We start from the raw sequence: 9,236 nt of genomic DNA on the forward strand, positions 1-9,236 counted from the left end.
ATACTATACTACACCTGTCTTATCTGCCTCTGAGCTTACTTACCTAAACTGTCTCCATCACTGCTCTTATCAAATGTTAAATCTGCATCTTTCTCATGGTCACTAAAACCCATCCTCACTTTCATCTGCAGGAAGAGCCAGTTCTGTCCTTTTCTTCTTTCACACATGGGTGCTCGCTAATACACTGTTCCCTGTATTCATATCTATTCAAAAGTAGTCTTACCATTAAAACTTAAAAATAGATTTTATCCATGATGCAATTGCCATTAACATGCAACTAATCAACATTATATCACTAGCATTCATGTTGTGAATGTTACAACTGACCTACACTGACCTATTGCAATATAGCATGTTCCACTATTGGACAGTGTTGCCATTTGGAAAAACAAACATTTGATCAATTTACAAAAAAAAAAAAAAAACTAATTTGTAAAAAATTGAGTTGTGAATATGTCCTCATAACTTACTGGAGGTGATGTTTCAGATTTTTTTTGTGGATCTGACATAATTTGATTCTTTGTTTTATTGACGTGTACATTTGCATTCAGTAACTACTCACAATAAACGACAGTCTGTTAGAAATCATGCTACAGAAAAACACTGCATGTCATGTGACTTAACCAAAGCACATCATTGGCTACAATAAGTCTTCTCTTTTAAAAAAATAAAAAATAAAATAAAAAATAAAATTCAATGTTGATCTTTAAGAAACAGTGGCAGAGAAATTAACATTAATATTATGTTGCCATATAACAACACCATACAGTAGAGGGTTAAATACATTAGATCAAAAATTATTAAAATGATACATAAATGTAAAGAGACAAAAATTCCAAATTAAATTTTTTTCTTTTTTTAATATTTACTAAATGATGTTTAACAAAGCAATGACATTTTCACAGTACGTCTGATAATATTTTTTTCTTCTGAAGAAAGTCTTATTATTTTTTATTTTGGCTAGAAAAAGAGCAGTTTAACATTTTTTAAAAACCATTTAAGGTCAAAATGATTGGTCCCTCTTCTATATATATTTTCCGATAGTCTACAGAACAAAGCATCATTAACCTAATGATAAGTTAACCTAATTAACCTAGTTAAGCCTTTAAATGTCAAAAGCTGTAAGCTGTATGTCTTGAAAAATATCTAGTCAAATATTATTTACTTTCATCATGGAAAAGATAAAACAAATCAGTTATTAGAAATCAGGGTCCCACTTTATATTAAGTGGCCTTAACTAATATGTACGTACACAGGACTTAATAGTTTGTTACAATGTACTTATTATGTAAATACATGTATTTACGCTTGATTAAATACATGTATGTAATTACATCTTTAATTAACTTTTGTAAGTACTTTTGTAAATACACTGTTGACCATCCCTTACACCTTAAACCTACCCATACCACCAAACCTGTCCATAACCCAAGCCCTATCCCAACTCAAGAGCACCACAAGTGTTCTCAAATACATTATAAACACAGTAAGTACATAGTAGTTAGGGACACTTAATATAAAGTGGGACCGAAATCAGTTATTAAAACTATCATGATTAGAAATGTGTTGAAAAAAAACAACTTCTCTCCGTTAAACAGAAATTGGGGGAAAAAATAAACAGGGGGGCTAATAATTCTGACTTCAACTGTATACGGACAGCACAATGCAACACTCCTGTCACATCCTCGGCTCTTTCCTGCTCCACCAATCAAAGCTCTCCCTCACAAACTACCTCTCTCCAATCCTGCAAACCATCACCAGCCTTTTAATCATCTGCACCTGTTCCCCTCAATCAAGGACACTATAAGAACCTACCTCTTTCTCTCATTCATCATCTGGTATTGAAGTCGGATGGTATCCTCACCGGTGCTCTTCAGTCCTCTCTTCTTCTTCCATGGATGTGTCCTTTGTGCCTTCAGATCCTTAATCTACTGATCAAGGGAAATGGTTATACTCATATAGTATTTACTTGAAGATCTAGCATTTACCTGATAAACCTGTGTGTATTTGCATGAATACTTACCTTCTGATGTACCGCAGAACGAACTGTGTGAGAGATTGTTAACATCAGATGTTTATATTATAAGCTGTTAATGTGACCACTAACAGCAGTGACACCCCACATAGCAAAATTTCTCTGGCCCAGCTCTGGCCCACACAATCAGGTTTTGCTTGGCCCACATGTTGCAGTGAATTACTGTACATGACTGGACCAAATCTGGCTTCCAGACAAGGGCCAAACACCAAATATCTGGGCCAAGTCTCAGCCAAGTTAATAACTCATAACTGGGCCTGAACTGGGCCAGATAGGTTGGTGTGTCACGATTGCAATGAAATTGATAAACCCATTGAGTGATGCGCCTTAGGCACACTATGGGCACGCTTTTTCTCAAGGTGACCTGATTGGTAGAATTTTTTTTCTTTACTCAAAAATGATTTTAGTGTATTTTAAATGTGGGTCAAGACTGGCCAAACTCACATGGCCCACTTATCAAATTTTTAAATCTGGGCCAAATACTACGTTTTTCATCTGGCCCAAATCTTGTGTGCCGCCTTAAAGATGGTGCCACCTCTGCCAAACCCGGGCCATGCTACTAGGGACCACTCTCCTGCTTCCTCACTTTGATTCAGTGACTTGTTTTAAATAAAACCCATTAAAAGGTAACCTTCCTTGTCTACCAGCAAGACAAGATACCCTCCCTGAAGAAAAACAAGGTCATGGAAGTAGTTTAAACAAAAGTTTACTTGGATTTTGATTTTAAGTTGAACCAAAGTAATTAAATTAATTCACTGTCTATAAAGTAACATTTTATGTTTGACTAAATTATAAAAAAATGTATTATCCAATTATAATAAACATTGTTATTAATATCAGTCAGAGTCAAAACCAAAATTTGAGGGAAATTAATCACTTTAGCTGTAACAAAGTACTTAACATTTAGACTGAAGCCGTTATACTTTGATCTAAGGGTAAAAAAATCTATGTTGTACCAAAGAAAACAGTAAATAATAAACAAAATTCTGGTCCCACTTTATATTAAGTGTCCTTAACTACTATGTACCTCCATCAAAAAATAAATACAATGTACTTACTGTGTTTATAATTTACTTCAGCACACTTGTGGTGCTTTTGAGTTGGGATAGAGGTTGGGTTATGGACAGGTTTGGTGGTATGGGTAGGTTTAAGGGTGGGTTAAGGTGTAAGGGATGGTCAACAGTGTATTTACAAATGTAACTACAAAAGTTAATTACAGATGTAGTTACATACATGTATTTGATCAAGCATAAGTACATAGTAAATACATGTATTTACACAATAAGTACATTATTACAGTATTGTAACAATCTATTAATTCCTGTGTAAGTACATATTAGTAAAGGCCACAATATAAAGTGGGACCAATATTTTGATTGAGTTAAATATAAAAGTTTGAAGTTAAATTATACTCTGAGAATTTGTAAAATATACAAAATATATAATTTTTTAGTGCAGTTACACAGATCACAAACTTGTGAATTAAAAAAAATGTCAAATGGTAAATTTTTAATGATATAATATAATATAATATAATATAATATAATATAATATAATATAATATAATATAATATAATATAAGCTGTTTTAAATGTATTTTTGTTTATATTAAGACAGCCTTGGTGAACTTCAGTACCGGATTAAGAATTCAGAGGCCAATATTGGCACATTGTCTTATGGGGCTCTCTACCCTGACCCACCCCTATAGTTAAATAAATAAATAAAAAAAAACAAGAATAACATGATACAATTTTAATAAAACGAATCTATAATATATTGCCCACATTTTTTAATAAATGATATATGGTATATATTTATAGTCTACAAGGTTTAATTTAATTTAAAGCATCTAAAAAGCACAAATAATACTAATAAAACTAGGGAAAATGAATGGTTTTTAGTATACTTGTTCAAGTTCTCTGAAACAGTACTACAGATATTTATTTAAAGGGTATTGTATGGTTATGTATAACTTCAAATTCATATTATTGGGTTAATGCATAAAACTGAGTTGATGATAGATCATGTCAAAACATGTTGCTGTGTGCTTTACGAGCTACACCACTCATGTTGTCTGTTGATCAGACATTGATGGGCGGAAAGTCGCTATTTGCACTTAGCTTAAATGGACACTCCAAAATTGGCATTTTTTTCCCACCTCACAGGGCCCCCAATTAAGTGCCCCTTGGGGCCGTGCCTTTAATGCCCATTGGTTAATTTGGCCCTGGTGAACCAAAATATATATGAAAAAACTTCCTAAACCTTTGTCTAAAGACATAGTATTATCCTGGTATCATGTAATTTGGCAAACTTGAATGTAAGAGAAGTGTATTGTATATTGTTTTATTGTATAATATATTAGTTTATATTTCTCTGATCACGGTCTCCTGTGAAAAGCGTAATTTATTTACACTCTCTGCATTAAAGAATCAGTCTGTAAGAATCAGAGTTCTCGCACTTTGCAGATATAACTCAGTATGTGCTCAATGAAAGGTTAAAAAAAGAAAGATAACAGAGAGGAGGCCTGAGGTCAGACTGCAAAGTGGTTTCGTGGTCCCACTGTGTCTTTTTGTATGTAAGACAGAAAGCTTTTGCTTCAGGGTGAATGTTATTTAGCTTGAGCTCTGTTCTAGCACTTTTACCATTGACACACTGGCTGTAAGGTGAACTCTTTGGTAGCGACAGAGTCATCACGTCATATAACATGATCATGGCTTTCTGTTTTCTGCTTTTTAACTTATTTTTTTTTCAAGTGGCCATTAGTAAATGTAATGTGTCTGGCTTCTAGTGTGAATTCAATGAAAATTTTAGCTGCAGGCTACAGTAAAATATATTTGAATGTATTGTCTAATTTATTCTCACAATGGGTGTTGTGCAATGGATGTACTGTTTGCTGCAATTTTTCATATTCATCAAATTTTTTCAAAAATATGTTTCACATTTGCTAATGTTAACATGCACAACTTTCAATTTTAATTATGCATTAGTAAATGCTGACCCATTATTAATAAATGCTGAACAAGAATCGTTCATTTTTACTTTAACTTACCTTATTGCTTAGCAGTCTGGAATACTTGTTTCTGATTGGTCAGTCGCAACAATCCAAGATATGTTATTCACAGTTAACAATCTCTAAAGAACGCAGGCTCAGCCAGACACTTCGAATCACTTCTCTCCTTGTCTGTCACATCACGGCATTGTCATGACTGTTTGGCGCCATCTAGTAAATGAATGATACATAACTAACTTTATTCAGTTTTATTTCTAACCCAGGCTCATTTTGAAAATATACCCCTATATCCATTTCTAGAGAGTGTCCAAATATGTCCCAGGAGTAAGTTTTTTTGCAGTTTTTGTGAATCCAGCTAAGGCCATTTTTTATTTATTTTTTTTGCGAGTGCCATTTGCGTCTGCTCCCAAAAATCCACCAGAGGCTGCTGTTAACCGATTCCCCCAAGCCACTCCCTTCGCTAAACCCAATCAATAGTGTTTTAAAAAGCACACATTGACCAGCGCCCAGGGACTAAGCTGACAAGAAAATGAATGAATGAATGACCAGCGCCCACCCACCTCTCTAAACCCAACCGACAGTATTTTAAAAAGCAATCCTGAAAAAGAAAAGCCCCCTGAATATTACCACGTTTTCAGTTTTACCACCTTCTCACCCTGTTATTTACTTGTTTGTTCAGATTTTTTGGCTTTTATTCTTGTTTTACCTGCCATCGGGAACTGTTCTTCACTGGACTTGAACCCCATTGTCGTGGTTAACTCCTCTCTGCATCTCAAGTCCACTGACGTACACAGTGAGCCACTGGACAAACTGGTAACAGCAGGAAAGCTGTCCATACGGAGGTAAGCAGGTAAGCATTCAGCTGCTAGTGCAAAAAGGAACAGCATCACACCGCCCCATAGCGTTCATTTTAAAGGCGAAATCCAGCCATACTTAACTCTGGCTACATATTTGGTGACCTCCAGAAATGTATAGGGCTACGTTTTCAGAATGAGCCTGTGTTGTTTATTTCGGTCAGCTTTGCGTTTTTGACTCACCCAACAAAATAATATTAACCCAAACCATCCTCTTATCCTAAAGCCAATGTATGTAGAAATATAAATCTACCAAAGATATGATGATTTTATCGTATTGATCAAACAAACAAACAAACAAACAAACAAACAAACAAACAAACAAACAAACAAACAAAGAAACAAACAAACAAACTCTACAACAATGAAGAGATAAATATGTTTAGACATTATTTCATTATTACTTCAAATTTGCATAAATCGTTACATATTCTTTAAAGGTTATAGGCAATTTAGTTCACTGATCTAATTTTTTACTATTATAATTAAGAGAACAAAACATACAAAATAAGGTATTTAAAGAACACATAAACACTTATAGAAAAGAAATGGAAATAACAGGAATGCGAATAAACAGCAATGGCAATCAGACTAATGTTTATAACATTTAAATAGTGTTTAGCATTCATAGTCATAATAAAGAAAATACTAAAATACTACTAAATATCAATAAGAATACTAAGTTTGTTTATAATTATAGGAATATTCTGGGATGACGCATCAGGGATATCAATTATAATAGTGGTATTATTATTATTATTATAAATAATAAGAAGAATGGGCGATGCGGTGGGTCAGTGGTTAGCACGTTCGCCTCACAGCAAGAAGGTCGCTGGTTTGAGCCTTGGCTGGGTCAATTGGTATTTCTGTGTAGAGTTTGCATGTTCTCCCCATTTTTCCATGGGTTTCCTTCGAGTGCTCCAGTTTCCCCCACAGTCCAAACATGTAGTACAGGTGATTTGGGTAGGCTAAAATTGACCATAGTGTGTATGAGTGTATGTGAATGAAAGTGTATGGAAATTTCCCAGTGATGGGTTGTGGCTGGAAGGGCATTCGCTGCATAAAACATGTGGAATGAACCACCAACTTATCCGGCATATGTTTTACACAGCGGATGCCCTTCCAGCTGCAACCCAGTACTGGGAAACAACCATACACACTCATTTACACACACACACACAAACATGCTCGCACACACTACAGCCAATTTAATTTATTCAATTCACCTATACCATGTACGAAAAAATGAGGAGGACGTAGAAGATATCAATGAAGATGTTTGTTTTAGATAGCAGTCTCAAAATACACGGCAGTACCCTGGCTTCATCGGCGTCAGAATGAACCCTGAACATTCTTAAGCTCAAACCTTTTATGCTGTAGATGTTGCCTTTAGACTTGTCTTTAGATGTTAATGAAGTTGCTTATTGGCTGTTAACACAGCTGTTCTCTCTACCTTTCTATGTTAATGCAGTTTCCACAACATTGATGACATGGTTCTCTGTGCCACATACCCATCCCCATTCTACAATCGCCACCATTTGCTCAGGATGTAGTCACCTTAAACAATGCAGAGAGAACAAGCAAAAAGGATTTCTCTTTTCTATCACAATTCAGCCCTTAAATGAGCATCAACGCACCATTTAGAGTCAAAGTTGGGTCCAGGCAGACTCATTTCTTACAACTGCATGTCTTTGGACTGTGGGGAATACCGGAGCACCCGGAGAAAACCCATGCCAACATGGAGAGAACATGCAAAGTCCACGCAGAAATGCCAACTGACCCAGCTGGGACTCGAACCAGGTGAGGCGACAGTACTAACCACTGAGCCATCCTGTCGTCAATAATAATAATAATTCAATCATTCATTCATATTCTTTTCACCTTAGTCCCTTTAGTAATCAGGGCTTGCCACAGTGGAATGAATCGCCAACTTATCCAGCACATGTTTTACGCAGTGGATGCCCTTCCAGCTGCAACCCATCACTGGGAAACATCCATACACTCACACATTCACACATATACACTGTGGACAATTTAGCTCACCCAATTAACCTATACTGCATATCTTTGGACTGTGGGGGAAACAGGAGCACTCGGAGGAAACCTACGCAAACATGGGAAGAACTTGCATACTCCACACAGAAATGTACCCCGATAATAATAATAATAATAACAATAATAAAAATAATAATACTGAAGATGATATAATAACAATAGTAACAATGGTTGGAAAAAAACAATGACGCATACCATATTTGTCCAAGCTTTTGTGTCAATGAACATGTTTGTTTCTATTTTTTCAGTCTTTACATTTCTTCCTTTCCTCCATCCTCTTCCTATTCATAGTTTACTATATGTACATTACACACACAGTTGAAGTCAGATTTGTTAGCCCCCCTGTTTATTTTTTCCCCAATTTCTGTTTAACGGAGAGAATTTTTTTCAACACATTTCTAGATATAATAGTTTTCATAACTCATTTCTAATAGTTAATAATTCTAATTTATTTGAACTTTTCCATGATGAAAGTAAATATTTGACTAGATATTTTTTCAAGACACTTCTATACAGCTTAAAGTGACATTTAAAGGCTTAACTAGGTTAATTAGATTAACTTGTTATTAGTTTAACGATGGTTTGTTTTGTAGACTATCGGAAAAATATATAGATTAGGGGCTAATAATTTTGTCCTTAAAAGGGTGTTTAAAAAATGAAAAACGACTTTTATTCTAGCCTAAATAAAGCAAATAAGACTTTCTCCAGAAGAAAAAAATATTTATCAGACATACTGTGAAAATTTCTTGCTCTGTTAAACATGATTTTGGAAATATTTAAAAATGAAAAAAATAAAATTAAAAGGGCCGCTAATATTTCTGACTTTAACTGTATGTATGCCTTGAGCTGAGGTGGTGCATTCAAATCAACATGTTTTGCATGAATAAACGTGTGTGGTATGTGTTTTCATGACTATTTTGCTTATTTTTGCTATTTATTTTAGCTTAAAACACCAGCACATTTGACTCAAGCTCTTGTGCAACCAGTTTATATTTCCAGTGGAGATATTTCTGCCCCATTACGAAAATAGCATTACAACATTCATTCTTTAATAGGAAGTGAGACTTTGACAACGACAAGTGGTGAAATGATCACTGTCAGCGTTTCTAAGAAAAATGCAAGTTCATTGAATGCGACTGCTGACACATGACCTCATTTACCCTGGGGTCCGTGGTAAAACATGAGGTGCGCTGTGAAACAAACTGTGCTTGTTTAGCCCTGGTTAAATGGAGGCTGGGCTGACTCTGCTGGAGAGGAGAATGTATTATTCAAATGTGGAGGA

Source organism: Danio rerio, chromosome 3 (genome assembly GCF_052040795.2).
Source record: "Danio rerio strain M-AB ecotype USA chromosome 3, GRCz13ab, whole genome shotgun sequence".
In the NCBI taxonomy this organism is placed as follows: Eukaryota; Metazoa; Chordata; class Actinopteri; order Cypriniformes; family Danionidae; genus Danio; species Danio rerio.